Source organism: Globicephala melas, chromosome 5 (genome assembly GCF_963455315.2).
Source record: "Globicephala melas chromosome 5, mGloMel1.2, whole genome shotgun sequence".
NCBI lineage: Eukaryota > Metazoa > Chordata > Mammalia > Artiodactyla > Delphinidae > Globicephala > Globicephala melas.
Window position 1 is genome coordinate 128,565,180 of NC_083318.1, and position 18,467 is coordinate 128,583,646.

Genomic DNA, 18,467 nt, shown 5'->3' on the forward strand with positions numbered 1-18,467 from the left:
AGACCATTGATGCCTTGAGGGTGAGGACCATAGCTTATTCATATTTTATTCACTGCATCATTTTACATAGAGCCCCTTGGTTGACTTGAAATTAATTCATCACTTCCTTCTGAATTTGGCATAAATCAGTGCTTCCAAAAAGCCATCACTGATTAATTCCTCTCAATTTTCATCATTCCTTTATTTTTTCCATTAGTACATGTTGATTCAATATTGATTTTATTGATGTTGTTGATATCATTTTACTTCTTCAAGGGTTCTGTGTCGATTTCATGGATCATATTTTGTTGTTACAGATAATGAAGTCTTTGAAAAAAACAGATTTATCTCCCCCATAGCTTGCTTCTATTACATTCTTCACAAGGGTATTTTAAAAATTGATGAGTCACTATATGCTCAATCAAGAAAAAACTTGTGAAGTAACCATTAACATGGAAAGAACACTAATATCTTAGAATATCTTAGAATATCTTAGAATCAGAGAACGGGAAGGAACTTCAGGACATTAGCTAGCCCAGTCCTTGCTTAATAAATGTCATTGCTGGGGATAGCTAAATTTAGACAATTCATACTATCTTGGAAATCTGTTCTAGTGTATTATGAACAAAACATTTTCATTATTCCAAAATCATCCAAATAATTTCTATGTCCAATGAGTTATAATTAATGGTTTTTGTATGGAATATAAGTTTTAAAACATTTGAAATTTTTGTGTAAACTATATTTTCTATTTTAGAAAATTGCATATTGTGATATAATAGTTAGACTTTTAATGTGTAAGTTAGACGTTACATTCCAGAAGAAAAAAAAATAACAAATTCACTGGCTATACTTTTATATAGGCTTTTAATGAAGTACATCTGTTAGTCTAATGAAGGCTACTTAGCTGTAATTCATGCATTATCATATAGAAATAGCTTGCTCCACTGAAATTCAAAACTCTGTGACATTATAACATATTTGGGGGAAAAAACAGCTTTTGTTCACTAAAGTTTTATAATCAATGATTAATTTTTGGAATAAAAATTTAAGTAAACTATGATTTATGAATTTACTCTTCCTATGTGAAGACTGTCACTTCAACCATTAGTTGTGATGTGAATATCAATAATTTGAAGAAATCGTAGATAATCTTAGTAGCTTTAAGATGCAATGTATAATGATTATTTTTTTATGGAAAAACAATTTGGGAAGAATATTAATTTGCATTGTTGAAGGAACATGCAATTAAATTACAGTCTCCTTTAATTGTTACAATGTACTGTGTGTGAAGAAAGCAATGTAATGAAAATCCTTGGAATGTATAAATTTTTCATTTTCACTTTTAAAAAATACTAAGAATACCAATGTCTAAACTTTAAAAGTTAACTGCTCACAGGATGTTGTAACAGCAGTAAGTCAACACACATTAGTCAAGTTTAAAGAACTCTTCAATAGTATTCAATGACTCAAGAGATTTATTTTGTTTTAGTATAAAAATCTGTAAATTTATGAGATAGCCTAATTAAAAATTAGGAGAAAAGTTAACTTGAAAAGAATAGCAGAGAAAACAATGGAGTATAATGCATTTTGATCATTATTTCTAATGCACTATAATTGTATCATCAGTATTATACATACAGATAGGCACACAAAAGATTCTAAGTATTTATAACTTTAACATGAATATGAAAGCAAAACTATAAAAGAGCAATAACTGACTACCTATATATGCAGGCCGTAAAAAATTATAACCATAAAATTATAATTGACATGTTCATTTGCACAAGTGAGAAAGGAATTTGTTTGTTTGTTTGTTTGAGAGGCTGAAAAAGCAACTTTTATACTTCGTAGATCAAAAAAGTTCAGAGCTCAATGGGAATTTACAGCCTCTGTTATTCAATGCCTGGTTTTCTAGAAAAGGATGGGAAATTGAGTCATAGAAGTTGTACTGATAATTTGTTGAAAGACTTGAACTTAGAAAACACATTTTTTTTACTTTTAAGTATGCTTCAAGTTAATCATTATAATGCATGTTCCTATATAACATATTCACATTGGGTATACTATGCCTTTTTTTTTTTTTTTTAGGTCAACCTGGCACTGACTTATCACTTTCTACTCTGTCAAACTGTTATACCCATAACACTAGTACAAATCTTATCCTTGGTGATAGGCAATAACCCGTTCCTTCCTCCCTCCCTTTCTTCCTTCCTTCCTTTCTTCCTTTCTTCCCTCAACATTAAGCTCTTAATTCCTTCCTCCCTTTCAAAGCTTTCCCTAAATCTGTAAAGCTGCCCTGTCAGAGCAATGTCATATTTTCTTCTAACTCAATGTGATATAAATTCCAACCAAATTCTGCAACTATATTGATTGATTTTTTTTAATATAAGCACTTTACCAGACTCATCTATTATTAAAGTTAATTCAAGTCAAAACTTTGAATTTCATAGCTTTTCCACTGTCCATACATTAGCCATGATATTGAACTTTTAGTAGCAAGAATTCAGTTACATATATTACAAAAGGTGGACCTCTTTTAGTTTAGACCTCTTATCTCTTTGGTCTGGATGTTGATGTGGAATTTTAAGTGGAATATTAATATTAAACACCAAGCAATTGGTAGATGGAGGTCAAATGACAACTTGCAACCCAACAGGAGCACTTTACTGAGATTGGCCCCTCACAACATTATATCCTGTCCCCACCAGATGGCAGCCATGCTTGATATAGATTTAATCAGCTAACTTTTTAAAATGTCTCAATACTTAACAGTTTACCATAGTATAATTAACCCATATTAATCAAATTAGTATATTCAAGTAAACTTGATATTTTAAGGGATCGTTTTTCAGGTAACTTGATTTTCTGAAGTTTTATTTCTTCTAAAGCTTTCAGGAATAATAAGTATATTATCATGCTCTTATATCTGCTGTATTCACATCTTCTTTGATTTTATCAGTTACTTAGGAATTAAATGTCAATAGAACAAGCTTTAATAATATGCCACTCAATCCTATGTTAAGGGGTAATTAGAACACTGTGAAATATTATGTCATTCAAATTTTTGGTATAAATATTAAAATTTTAAAAATGAGGCTTATTTTGCTATTTCCTTTTACTACAGAAAAGTAATATTTTATACATCCTGAGTTAAGCAATTTCACTTGGTCATGGAATATAGAAATTGTCTATGAATTATATGATTGAAACTTCTGGTGTGGCATATCATCTGAAACAAATGTCTAACAAATAAGTCAAAAGCAAAAAGAAATGCATGACGTCAACTATAATAAATATCAATTATTATTTGACCCTTAAAAATCAGATTTTATTATCTTCCCATGATTCACCATTTTAATTCTGAAATTAACTGTTTCTTTTGAAACATATTTCTCTAGGCAAAAAGTAGCTCAGGGCTTCCCTGGTGGCGCAGTGATTGAGAGTCCGTCTGCCGATGCATGGGGACACGGATTCGTGCCCCGGTCCGGGAGGATCCCACATGCCGCGCGGAGCGGCTGGGCCCGTGAGCCTTGGCCCTTGAGCCTGCGCGTCCGGAGCCCGTGCTCCACAATGGAAGAGGCTGCAACGGTGAGAGGCCTGCGTACCGAAGAAAAAAGAAGTAGCTCAGATACAAAGTGTGTTTATGCAATATGCTGCAGATAATAAACTATATATTTTAGCTTAAAATAGATTGTATTTTGTAGCAGATATCATGGGCAAAAATTTAAATAGAGAAACAAAAGTTTGGTCAATATTCAGTCATTTACACACACACATACTGGCTTTACGGGAGTTTTCAAAGTAGTGATAAAACTCTATAAACATTTAATTTCACTTCTTAGTGGGTAGAGTACATAATCAGTACAGACTCAAATACAATATATTCCTTATTCCTTGTTGGCCCTGCAAATTGATGGCAAATCTAAATAATTACAAATAAATGAATTAACTAATAAGTGAATGAAAGGATAAAATGAAAAATTTTAAACATTGTGGAATATAATTCAGGCAGCGTAAGACAAGAGCATCTTGACTCATTGCAGAATAAACAGATTACTGAGGTATCAAAGTAGTCTGTTCATAAGATCATTTCATCTATTTATCAGTCCCATTGTTTACAACACAGATAGGGGTTATCTCTTGGTGTGGAAAAGAGGAAAGATGTTTTGAAAGGGTTCTTTGGAAGATGACAATAAATAATTATCTCAGCAACAGAAGCCCAAACATGAATCTCTGCCCATATTTAACTTGACTTATATTTTATGTGACTAAAGAGAATGCAGGGGGGATAAAACTAAATTTTATATTAGATATTATAGAATTTGTCTAGAGTTTGCTAATATACAATTAGTCATATTGTCAACACTGTTTCATTCTTGTTTTTACACTATGCTGCTTTATCACATTTTTAAAAATTTCATCAAGATAGAGCTAAACCATAAAGAATCAGACGCAGCATCAAAGTTGTGAAAATGAAACAATCTTACAAAAATTTTTAATGCCTATGCAGTTAGAAATATCTGAACCAGCATTTCCTACATTGCGCTCTATGGAATACTTTTTTCTGGAAAAAAAAAAAGAGAGAGAGAGAGAGAGAGATTTAGTGGCCATGTAAGATTGCAAAATGCTAAATAGATTTTTCTTCTTAGAGATCTAGAGTGTACATTAACATATCGATATTAAAAACATGAAGAGGTTTCTAGGTAACAAATTATTAACCTTTATTTAACGGAGACTCTTTCAAACTTATATAACTGCCAATTTCCTCCTTTTTATGCACAGAATGAACATTCTTTGTTATACTGTTGCAATCCATTTCTATTTTCCAAAAATAATTTTGTTTGTTTTTTTCCTCCTCTGTTTGTGGATGGTTATATTAGCTAGATTGCAGATTGGTAGGCTGGTTTATCATATCTGGGGAGTGATTCTGTTTTGTGCTATAATAGGAACTTCTTGTGCTATAATTTGAACTTTAATGATGAAGGAAAATATACCGCTCGACAATAAACATGTTTTATTTTTAAAATGTTTTTTAGATTTCCATTTCTGCTTTGGATGTACAAAGCCAAAGGAAAACATTGCTCTGATCTTAACATAAGAAAGTATTGGATGATCTATAAAAATGTAACCTTCCTTGAACCCATCAGAGAGCTGAAGTGGTGAGAAAACAAAGTAAACTAAGTTCCAAAGAGTGGCAAGCACCTCTAACGTGAGACAGGACACAAACCTGCTTCACTTTGGCAGAACACAGAGGAAAAGTTTGGTGTAGCAGGTAAGAAGAAATCCACAAAAATTTTCATAAAATCCTAAAGGGTGAATTTGGGGTAGCATAAAACTTTAGAATAACTGGGAGCATCAGACACAAGGTGGTGTGCACTCACTCCTAAGCTCTTTTCTGTGGATCTGCATAGGGGCTCATGGGAAAGAACGAGAGCAGGGCAGTATACCAGAAATACCCCATAACTGCTACAGGCATAGTGGAGACGGAACAGTCTCAAAATATGGTCCACTTGCCTGGGCTCTCCTCATTAGGAAGAAAAATGCTTCAAGCTGCTGAGGAAGGGACAACAAACTGTATTGTAACGGGGACCAGGCAAAGATCCAGTGCTTGTATAGAAGCAAAACTCGTCAGTTTCTGGAGAAGGGTTAGTCGCTCTGCTTTCTGACATCAGAAACCAAGAAAAGATCACTGCTTCTGGGAAGGTGATAGAATCAAAATAGTCTGCCACTAAGGTTCAGATAAGAAAGCCTTTATGGGTCACAATCCTGTGCCTATATAAAGCAGAGATAGGACTTCCCTGGTGGCACAGTGGTTGAGAGTCCTCCTGCCGATGCAGGGGACGCGGGTTCGTGCCCCGGTCCGGGAAGATCCCACATGCCGCGGAGCAGCTGGGTCCGTGAGCCGTGGCCGCTGAGCTTGCGCATCCGGAGCCTGTGCTCTGCAACAGGAGAGGCCACAGCAGTGAGAGCCCTGCATACCACAAAAAAAAAAAAAAAAAAGCAGAGATATGCTATTGCTGGGAGCAAGGAGGAGCAAAATTATCTCTCCTGTTTAATAACCTCTATGAATACAAGTATGAATATGACTATCATTGAGATGAGGGAAACAAGAATAATACCAAGACCCCCTTCCTGACCCTCAGGGACACATCTCCAATTGAGCTTTCACCAGAAGAACCAAAACCCTACTCCTTGCCCCTACCATGAGCATAGAACTGAGTAATAAGCAATAGAAGACTACCGCTGGTAGAGAGAAAAGAATGTGAAGAGAGACCCACTATTTAGCATAGTCATGCAACACATTCTGAAAACTGAGGTGGAAGCAGAAAAACTGAAAAAAAACCCTCTAGCACCACGGGGCTCACCCCAGGCACATGATTTAGGCAGCCCATCACTGAAGTAACTTGAAGGTAACAATGTCAACAACAAAACCCAAACCCAACTGAATCATTTACTACCATTGTAACAGAAAAAGATTTGTATTCGTTTCCAGCTATAAATACTCTTGATCTCAGACTCTACTGTTCTTCAGTTGACAATGTGCAGTATACATTCTAAAATTATATGACAAACAAAATAGCAAGAAAAAAGTCATTTTCCAGAGATAACGCACTCAACAGAAGCAGATTGAGCTATTACCAAGACGTTTAAACTATCAGTCAGGTCCTTTATAATAACTATACTTTAATGTGTTAAAGGATGTAGTGGTACAGGTAAAGAACATATGTGAACAGATGAGAAATTACAACAGAAAGATGGAAACTATTAATATGAGTAAAATAAAATCCCACCCCCAAAAAACACATGCTATCAGGATGAAGAATTTCTGTGATGCTCTTGAGACATCTGAGGAAGAAATTTGTAAACTTAATAGTAGGTTGATTTAAATTGTGCAAAATGAAACATAAAAAAAAATGAATTTTAAAAAATAGAGCAGAACATCCAGGAGCTGTGGGACAATATCAAATGGTCTAACATGTGTGTGCTTTCATTTATAGAGGAAAATAAAAAGAAAGGGGAAGAAAAAATACTAGAAAAGATCATGAAGTATAAATTTCCAAATATAATGAAATACAATAAACAAAAGATCCAAGAATCTCAAGGAATTCCAAGCAAGATATTAAAGACATACAAAACATAAGCAAGCACATCATAATTAAACTGCTAAAAAACAAAAGTTAAGAGCCAATCTTGAAGGCAACCAGAAAAAAAAAAGGAAACTTTGCATACAGAGGAACAAAGATAAAAGTTACAGCATACTTCCCATCAAAACTGTGCAAGCCAGAAGACAATGGAGTGACACCTGTAATGTACTAAAAGACAAAAATGAATCCTTCAATTAGAACACTAAACCCAGCAAAAATATCCTTCAGAAATGAAGATGAAATAAAGACATTTCAGAAAAAAAAGCTAATAATTTATTTCCATAAGACCACCCCTGTAAGAAATTTTAGAGATAGATTATTAGGATGAAGATGATACAGATTGAAATTTGTATTTATAGACAGAAAGTAAAAGAACCAGAGTAGTAAGTAGAGAATAAATATAAAAGATGCATTTTTCTCTTTTGTAATCCCTTTAAAGACAATCGACTTTTTAAAGTAAAAATAATAGCAAGGTATTACAAGATTTATAACCAATGTAGAAGCAAAATGTATAACAAAAATAGCACAAAAGATAGGAAACAGGAAATTAAAGCATAGTGTGTGATATATTTTCAAGATATATTGTGATAACTTAAACATCATATTGTAAACCAAAAAGCAATCAATAAAACAATTTTAAAACATATACAACTAACAAGCCAGAAATAGAGATAATGGTTAAATTACAGATAAATGATTAAAGGTTGAAATTGTCAGTTTGGATAAAAAAAGCAAGACAACTATATGCTTTCTATAAGAAACCCCCTTTAAATATATGACTGTAGCTGAGGTAAAAAGAATTGAAAAAGCTATATCATGCAAACATTAATAAAAAGAAAGCTGAATTGGTTATATTATTATCAGAAAATGTAGGCTTCAGAACAAGGACTATAAACCAATGATAAATAACATTACATGATAAAATCAGGATTATTTGAGAAGGCACAACAAACCCAAATTTGTATGAATTGGACAACAGTACTTCAAAATACATTAAATGAAAATTGATAGAACTAAAAATAAAAGCACATAAGCCAAAAACTATATTTCTAGAATTCAATGCAGATCTATCCATAATCAATAGAAGCTACTGCTTCATCATCTAATTGATGATAAATTATACCAAAGATTTAAGAACTAAGATCCGGGCTTCCCTAGTGGCGCAGTGGTTGAGAGTTCGCCTGCCGATGCGGGGGACGCGGGTTCGTGCCCCGGTCTGGGAGGATCCCACATGCTGCGGAACGGCTGGGCCCGTGAGCCATGGCCGCTGAGCCTGCACATCCAGAGCCTGTGCTCCGCAGTGGGAGAGGCCGTGGTGGTGAGGGGCCCGCGTACCACAAAAAAAAAAAACTAAGATCGACTCTTCTCAAGGATACAGAAGAGGAGAAAATACTTCACCATTCATTTCATGAGGTCAGCTGTACCTCAATATCCAAACAAACAAACAAACAAATACAAGGGGGAAATAACTATAAATCACTATCCCTTATGAAAGTACACACATATATGTATATGTATATTGAATAACTTTGCTGTACACCTGAAGCCAATACAACATTGTAAATCAATTATACGTCAATAATTTTTTTTAAAAGTACACACAAAAATCCTTAACAAAATAGTAGCAAAGCAAATCCAGCAATATACACAAAAATATTATACATCAGAACCAAGTAGCATTTCTCCAAACTTGAAGCAGTTCATCAGTCGAAATCAACCAATGTAATGCACAAAAGCAATAGGCAGAAGAAAAAAAAGGAAATACATGATAATTCCATTATATGATATAAGTTGAAATAAATCAACATCCAGTTTTTAGAAAAACTAAGCATGAATAAATAGATTAGAACCTCCTCACTCTTATCAAAGTCACCTATGAAGAATCCTACATCTAACATCACACTTTGTGGTCAAAGATTTAATACTTTCCCCCAAACATTGCAAAGAAGCAGGGTAACTACTCTTCTCACTTATATTTAACAGTGTTTTAGAGGACCTAAACTGTGCAATAAGGCAAGAAAAAGAAATAAATACATGCAGTTTGCAAAGGAAGACATAAAACTTATTTATTCACAGACAACATGACTATCTCAGTAAATAATCACCAAGCATCTACAGAATGGCTATTAGAGCTATTAATAAGGTTGTTGTATATAAAGTCGATATACAAAAATCAATTGTAGTTCTATAAAAGAGCAATTGCAAAATCAAATATATAATTTACAACAGCATTAAAAAGATGACTAATTATGTATAAATCTAATTAAGTATGTGCAGGACTTTTACTATGAAAGCTACATGGGAGAGAAATTAAGGAAGATGTAAATACATAGAGATATATATTGTTTTCATGGATCAAAGAATTCAACATACTTAAGATTACAATTCTCTCCAAATTGATTTATAATAGCACTGTTATTCTAAACAAAATTAAAGCTGATAATTAAAATTTATGCAGGAAACAAAAAAAACTTTGGAAAACAAGCATAAATTTGAAAACTCTCAGTTGGCATAATTACAAGACTTCCTACAAAGCTGCAGTCATCAAGACAATGTGTTACTGAAATAAGAATAGACACATACATCAATGAAACATATTAGAGTCTAGAATTCAAGCTATACATAAATTTTCAATTCATTTGAAAAGATGCTAAAATAACTCATTGGAGATGGGATAGTTTTATCAACAAATAATCCTGGAAAATTTGGATATCCATATTCAATAAAATGAACCCAACTTTTATCTTGCATTGTGTAAAAAAATCTATGCAAAAGAGTTTATGCAACTAAATATACAAAACTTCTAGAAGAAAATTTTGGAAAAAAAATATTTGTGAGCTTGGGGTATGCAAAGATTCCTTAGAACACAAAGTACACAAACTTTGAAAAAAACAAACAAAAAATAAAGCGTTAAAATTAAAACTTTGTACTCTTTGAAAAGCAGTGTTAAAATTAAAAAGCGAGTCACATCTAGGAGAAAATATTTACCAAACAACAATCTGACAAAGAACTTGTGTCCTGAATATAAAAACACCTCTTCTAATTGAAGCTAACAACCCAACTTTTTAAATGTACAAAATATGATGAAATCTAATACCCATTAATGATAAGAACTCTTAGCAAATTAGGAATTGAGGAGGACTTCCTCAACCTGATAGAGAACATCTACAAAAACACTGGAGCTGACATCGTACTTAATGGTCAAAAACTAGAAGCTGCTAAGATAAGGCAAAAAAACAAGGATATCCCCTCTCATCACTTCTTTTCAAAATCATACCAAAAGTTCTAGCTAATGCAACAAGACAAGAAAAGGAAATAAAAGTTATAGAGATTGAGAAGGAATAAATAAAACTTTTTTCTCAAATAACATGATTTTCTATGTAGAAAATCTAAAGGAATCATGAGAAAACAGCCTGGAAATAATCAGCAATTATATAGTATGGTTGAAGGTTATGAGGTTAATATACAAAAGTCAATCACTTTCTTATATACCAATAAACAAGCAGAATTTGAAATTCAAACACAGTACCACTTAAATAAGCACTTCAAAAAATGAAACATTAGCTATAAATTTTTTAAAATCTATAAGATCTATAAGAACTATAAACTATGATTGAAGAAATCAAAGAGGACTAAATAAATGAAGATATATCCATGTTTATGGATAGGAAGACTCAATACCATAAAGATGTCAGTTTTTCCCAACTTAATCTATAAATTCAGTGCAATCTCAATCAAAATCTCAGTAAGTTATTTTGAAAATATTGACAAAATAATTCTAAAGTTTATGTGAAGACAAAAAGATCCAGAATAGTCAAAATAGCATTAAAGGAGAAGAACAAATTTGGAGGACTGACATTACACAACTGTAAGATTTACTATAAAGCTACAGGAATCAAGACCATGTGGTACGGATGAAAGAATAGAAAAATATATATAATGGAACAGAATAAAAGCCCAGAAATAGACCCCCATAAATATAGCCAATTGGTCTTTTAAAAAAGGAGCAAAGGCAATAAAACAAAGCAAGGCAGTCTCTTCAAGAAATGTTGCTGGGACAGCTGGACATCTACATGCAAAAAAAATGAATGTAGATACAGACTGTTCATGCTTCATATTAATTCAACATGGATCATAGACCTAAATGTAAAACATGAAACTATAAAATTCCTAGAAGATAACATAGGAGAAAATCTACATCACCTTGGGTATGGTGATGCCTTTTTAGATGTAACACCAAAGGCACAATCCATGAAAGAAATAATAGATGAATTAAATTTCATTAAAGTTAAAAAATGTATGCTCTGTGAAGGACAACTTCAAGATAATTAGAAGACAAGTCACAGACTAGGAGGAAAGATTTGCAAAAGACACATTTTATAATGGACAGTTATCTAAAAAAATGCAACTCTTACAACTCAATAATAATAATAAAAAAATCTACCCAATTAAAAAAATGGACCAAATACCTTAACAGACAGCTTAACAAAGAAGACACACAGATGGCAAATAAGCGCATGAAAAGATGTCCCACATCATATGTCATTAGGAAAATGCAAATTAAAACAATGAGTTACCACAACACACCTATTAGAATGTCCAAAACTGGAACATTGATAATGGCAAATGATGGTGGGTATGTGGAGCAACAGGAAGTCTCAGTAATGGCTGGTGGGAACGCAAAATGGCACAGCCACTTTGGAAGACAGTTCGGTGGTTTCTTCAAAAAACTAAACATACTGTCACCATAGGGTCCACCAATCATACTCCTTGCCTAAGTTGTAAACTTAAGTCTACACAAAAACCTTCACATAGGTGTTTACAGCAGCTTTATTCATAATTGTCAAAATTTAGAAGCAACCAAGATTTCCTTCAGTAGGTGAATGGATAAATAAATTGTGGTACATCCAACCATTGGAATATTATTCAGTGCTAAAAAGAAATGTGATATCAAGCCATGAAAAGACATGGAAGAAACTTAAATGAATATTAGTGAAAGAAGCCAATATGAAAAGAAGCCAATATAATATATACTGTATGATCCCAACTATATGACATTCTGGAAAAGGGGAAACTATGGAGACAGTAAAAATAACAGTGGTTGCCAGGGGGTAGGTGGGAGGGAAGGATGAACAGGGGCACCCAGAGGACTTTTAGAGCAGTGAAACTATTCTATATGATACTATAATGGTTGATACATTATATATTTTTCAAACCCATAAAATGTACAACACTAAGAGTGAACCCTCATGTAAACTATGTACTTTAGGTGATAGTGCTGTGTAGGTTCATGTATTGTAAGAAATATACCATTGTGGTATAGGATGTTGATTGTGGGAGAGGCGGTGCATGTGTGGGGTAGGGAATATATGGGAATTCTCTGTACTTTCTGCTCAGTTTTGCGATGATCCTAAAACTGGGCTAAAAAATAAAGCCTAGTAATTAAAAAAAAAAGGACAAAATATTTAGAGACACTTTACCAAAGAGATGAATGGCAAATAAACGCTGAAAATATATTAAATACTATTGATCATTAAGGAAATGCAAGTTAAAACAACAATTAGATATTTCTACATACCTATAAGAAAGGCTCAAATTTTAAAAACCAAAGGCCATAGAAAATGCTAGTAAGGTTGTGGAATAAGTGGAAATTCCATATATTGGTTGTAGGAAGGCAGAGTGGTCTAGCCACTGTGCAAGCAGTTTAGCAGCTTCTTATAAAGTTAAACGTACAACTTCCATGAGACATAGTAATCTCAGAAATAAAAGCACATGTTCAAAACTAGAGTTGTATATGAATATTTATAGTTACTTTTTATGTAACTGATCAAAGCTGGAAACAACTCAAATATCCAAAAACCAATGAATAGCTAAACAAAGTGTTGTATATTCATACAATAAAATGCTATTCATGGATAAAAAGGAACAAACTCCTGATACATGCAACAGTATGGAAAAATCTCAAAAGCATATGCAAAGGGAAAGAAGCCATACAGAGAAGGCTATACACTGTATGATCTACCGACATTCAAGAAAAGATACAACTATAAAAGAAATCAGATCAGCGGTTTCCAGAGACTGGGAATGATAGGAGGTAAGTATCTACAAAGTGGCATATGGGATCTTTTGAGGTTGATAGAAATGTTCTTTCTCAATGGGGTACAAATGTCTGGTACCAATTCTAGTGTGGGAGAGGAGGTTCCCCACACCAACAAGCAATTCTCCGGACACCAGCTGAGTGTCCTATAATTCAACTCAATCCTGACACTATCTATGGGGAGATAACATCAGATTCTACAGGATAAGGGTTCAGTCCTCAAGACTGCCCCCAGCCCCCCCAACTCACACTCACATTTCAGATGCCAGTTGCAAGCCCAGGTTGTTATCTGTACTAGTGATCAACTGGTTAAAATCAGACGGTTCCCGAGATCCCACTCCTCGGGTTTGATTAATTTGCTAGAGCAGCTCACAGAACTCAGAGGAACAGTCTACTCATTAGATCACCAGTTTATTATAAAGGGATATAACTCAGGAAAAGTCAGATGGAAGAGATGCATAGGACAAGGTACAGGGAAATTATGTGGAGCTTTCATGCCCTCTCCCCAAATCTCCATGAGTTCATTGACCCAGAAGTTCTCCAAACCCTACCTTTTGGGTTTTTATGGAGGCTTCTGAACAGGGTCTTGATTGATTAAATCATTGACCATAGGCAACTGATTCAACCTCTAGTCCATCTCCCCCTACTAGAGGTTGAGGCGGGTGGTTACTGAAAGTTCCAACCCTCTAATCAGCTGGTTGGTTCCCCCGGCAACCAGCCACTATTCTAGAGGAACCTAAGGGCTTTCTAAATGTCAACGATTAACATAATAAAAGACAACTTTATAGCTCTTAATACAAGAAATTCCAGGGGTTTTAGGAGCTCTGTGCCAGGAATGGCATCAAAGACCAAATATGTATTTCTTATTATAAATCACAATATCACAGGGTGATCATAGGATTGTATGGATTTGTAAAAACTCATCAAACTGGACACCTAGAGAGAGTGGGTTTATTTACATATGAATTACGCCTTAAGAAACCCGACTTTAAAAATAATTTATAGTGCATAAAAACTCATGTCTTATTCTTCATTGTAATATTTCAAAAACTTGAGCGTGAATAAAATGCCAAGTTCATCCAACAACCAACTGGCACATTCCAACTAGATCAACAAACATTGCTTCTAATGTACGTTTGAATGATTGATCTTTTTCTTTCACTAATCTTGATTTATATATCTTTCATATTAATTTGATGAAATTTTCTACTTTTAATTGACTAGAAAGGGCACTTCAACAAAGGCTATTGAATTTTCTAGAAAACATTTGACTCTTCTAGAAACAATCACTATCCTCCCCACTTTCCCCAACATAAAGCCACAACAAAAGAAATAAACATTTAATAAAACAAAGAAATCATTTCATTAAAGAGGTTTAAAAACTCTTACATCTTTACTGAGTCTATTAATATGTTCTCAATGAATAAATCCTTCACATTTCTTCTTCTACTTTAATTGAGCACCAGTCCCAAAAGTCATCAGAAAAAAGGAAGTTAGTGTTAGCCATCTTCCAATTTTATTGCAATTCAAGTCATTAATCCTCCACACACCTTTTGAAATAATCAACTTTGTCAAGGATTTCAGGCCTGTGGAAGTAAGTATTGAGTTAAAGGAGCACATTCTGCCCTATTCACGATTACCACATAGAGAATTTACTGGGTTTCGGAAAAGGCAACTTGGAAAAATCTTATTACATGTTTATTATCACCAAATGAATATATGTTTTCAACTATGATCATGCATTCATATCTTCATAGTTGTGCAGGCTTAAGTTTTTTCATGCCTTAATTGAAAAACCCTTTGTCATCAAAACACCTAATGAATAAAAATGTCATAGCCTGCCTGAAAAATCATGCTTTGATGCATTAAACATAATTTGTTCTTCTTAGAATTTGGATCCATATTTTTACCATGACTATCAGCATCAATTATAGTTGACATTTTCTTTTTGCACAGAATTTCTGTCATATATTAAGAAAAAATCATTAGTTCTGATGATATGATGAGAAGCAAACAACTAACTAACATTATAAATTATTTCTAATGGTTTTAAAAATAAATTTAATAAGGATGATATTTTCTTCAGTAACCATGGTAAAGGAGAAATCATTTTCCCCACTGGAAGGATTAAATTTCCAAGCAAACATCTCCAAATCCCACAGGGAAGTGTCCCTATAGCCTTATAAAATAGGATGTTCTAGCCACTTGTACTGATTTATGTGGAATAAACTGAAATGTACTTTTAAATATAAGTTAAAAATAACAAACATTATTCAGTTTGAAAAATGATCTCTTAAATGATATTCTAATTATGACCTTTTTGTCTACCTTGCTTATAAAACTTTTCTTTAGTAAAATTTGAATGTTTTTCATTTTGACTCAGATGGTTTAAATTGAGGTATTTGCTAAATAAGGAAGAAATATTTCTTAAATGTTTGGAGATACTGCTATTTAGGTAATAACACTGATCTTTCTTATGATCTTTCAGGCCAATAAATAATGGCATGCAAAAACTACAGGAAGAACTTCAGGCATTTCTTATCATATTTTTGACCAGATGCTACAGATCAAAGAAGTGGCATCCACAGTTGAGATGGATAATCAAGGTAAATTTTAGCATGCAATGAACAAATTCCCTGTGATGGAAGATACATTTTTCTTCTGTCCCCTCCAATTGAAGAAAGAGTCTGCTGTTTACATGTTTCACAGAATAGAAGGGTAAAATCACAACTATTATTTAATAAATTTAATAAATGAATGTGTACAGAATGACAATTGATTCATAAAATAATCTTTTTCAAAGGTAAAAGAAGATAAAAGTTATTAATAAAATGAATAATCAAGCTTTTTATAGTGTGATATCAAAAAGTATAATAATGAACATCTCAAGGCATAAAAAATACTATTATCTGGAGAAACAAAATATCTTTAAAATCTAGGTAAAGTGGTATATTACAAATCTTTTTTAAAAAAGATTTTTTAGGGCACCAAATTCATCTAAGTTTTGGAAATTTTTTCTGTTAAGTAATGAGTAATATTGATGATATTTCACTATTGATCTCTTTATTATTCTGAAGACTTAAATCTTTGTTGAAAGACAGAGACCAAGATATCAACTTTATGATTAAAATAAATTGAAGCCTCTGCTTTTCCTAGGAGGAACAGAGAGGTTTCCTATCAGTTATATTTGTGGAATCATCAGTGACAAAAAGGCTGAGATTTGTATTTCATACCTGCAAGCTATAGGGTAAAGAAAGTCTTTGGTAAAGGGGACATTGTATCTTTGTCAAGAAACTTCAGATGCAACCTGGACATTTGTCTTTATCTTCTTTTTCTGTATAAAGAGGTCATTAGGATTCCACATAGTATCTAAGATAGCATTATTAAATATTTTTGTAATCTATAATATTCAGGGCCTTATTTTCTTATTTGGAATATTTGGGAGTAAAATATTGTATGTCAGAAGTAGGAAGTTCTGTTATACCTCTTTTTTTTTTTTTTAATGAAAGCGTCTTTATTTATTTATTTTTGGCTGTGTTGGGTCTTCATTTCTGTGCTAGGACTTTCTCTAGTTGCGGCGAGCAGGGGCCACTCTTCATCGCGGCGTGCGGGCCTTTCACTGTCGCGGCCTCTCTTGTTGCAGAGGACAAGCTCCAGACACGCAGGCTCAGTAGTTGTGGCTCACGGGCCTAGTTGCTCCACGGCATGTGGGATCTTCCCAGACCAGGGCTCGAACCCATGTCGCCTGCATTGGCAGGCAGATTCTCAACCACTGCGCCCCCAGAGAAGCCCCTGTTATACCTCTTTCATGTTGCTTCATAGTGGCGGATAGAATAATCCCTAAGGTGTGATGCTCACAAACTCTCTGTCTCTCTGTCTCTCTGTCTCTCTCTCTCTCTCTCTCTCTCACACACACACACACACACACACACACACACACACACAGAGGATTGCTTACTTCACCTGTAAAGTCTTGCTTTTTTTTTTTTTTTTTTTAACTTCCCCTTTCCTCTTTTACGTAACAGGCTTCTTTGGTCTTACCTCAATTTTAATAAGACTTTAGAATTTTTATTTTCACTCTTTGAAAAAGAAAGTAATGATGCTACTTAAATATTTTCAACACACTTGAAAACTAATAAAACTGCAATTTAAAATAAAAGTTGAAGCTGAATTTTCATAAGACATAGTGATCCTCTTATTATCTTCAGTTAGTGGAATCACAACAATTATTTTTTATAGCACAGAAATATTTTTTCTGTACTAAAATTTTATTCAAGGCAAGGATTAGAGTTACTTTTTCACCTAAAGCTCTATATTAATTAAGAATGAATATATACCAGAAACATAAAAATACTAATCAAGTTCTTTCAGATAAGGAAAGAGGTGCTAAAATATTGACTATATAAGTTCTCTTTTTACTTGTAGTTTTAGGTATTAAAAATGTTAATTGAATCTATTCAGTATTCCCAAGTACCAGCTTCTATTTGTTATCGGGAACTAATACCCTGAAAGTTAAGAGTCAAAGCAATACAGATTATTTACTACTGAGAAAGTTATCAGCCTAATAGTAATACCATAAAATACAAAAACAAATTTCTAATTTGTATTAATTCACTAGTGGTGGGATAGCATCGATTTCATCTCTACATACCCAAATAAGTTGAATCCCTTTGCAATTCACAAAAGTAGGAACTATCTATATACCTACCCAATATTTTTCATGTCAGAGATACTTACATAATGATCAAACATTGAACTTCATTATTTAAATCACTCATGGTTAAAAGAAAATAGCAGAAGAGGAATCTTACGTATCTTTGAAATATTTAACTGATAAAATTAAATAAAAGCAAGAGTTTATTTGTCTTCTTCTTCTTTTTTTAATTGAAGTATAGTTGCTGTACAATATTATATAAGTTACAGGTGTACAATATAGTGAATCACAATTTTTAAAAGTATTCTTGACTCTTTTGTCATAAATTAATTGACCATAAGTGCATGGGATTATTTCTGAGCTCTCTATCCTGTTCCATTGACCTATGTGTCTGTTTTTGTGCCAGTACCATACTGTTTTGATTATTGTAGCTTTGTAGTATAGTCTGAAGTCAGGGAGCATGCTTCCTCCAGCTCTTTTCTTCTTTCTTAAGATTGTTTTAGCTATTTGGGGTCTTTTGTGTTTCCATACAAATTTTAAATTATTCATTCTAGTTCTGTGGAAAATGGCCTTGGCATTTTGATAGGGA

The 18,467-nt window shown here is 33.3% G+C and overlaps 1 long non-coding RNA gene across 1 annotated transcript; it reads left to right on the forward strand.

Annotated features, from left to right (window-relative positions):
- The first annotated feature begins 3,407 nt into the window (after positions 1 to 3,407).
- LOC132597323 (uncharacterized) lies at positions 3,408 to 15,824 on the forward strand. The gene is made up of 3 exons (XR_009563865.1): positions 3,408 to 3,570; positions 5,019 to 5,254; positions 15,713 to 15,824. It is a non-coding gene; the product is annotated as an uncharacterized lncRNA (long non-coding RNA).
- The last annotated feature ends 2,643 nt before the right edge of the window (positions 15,825 to 18,467 follow it).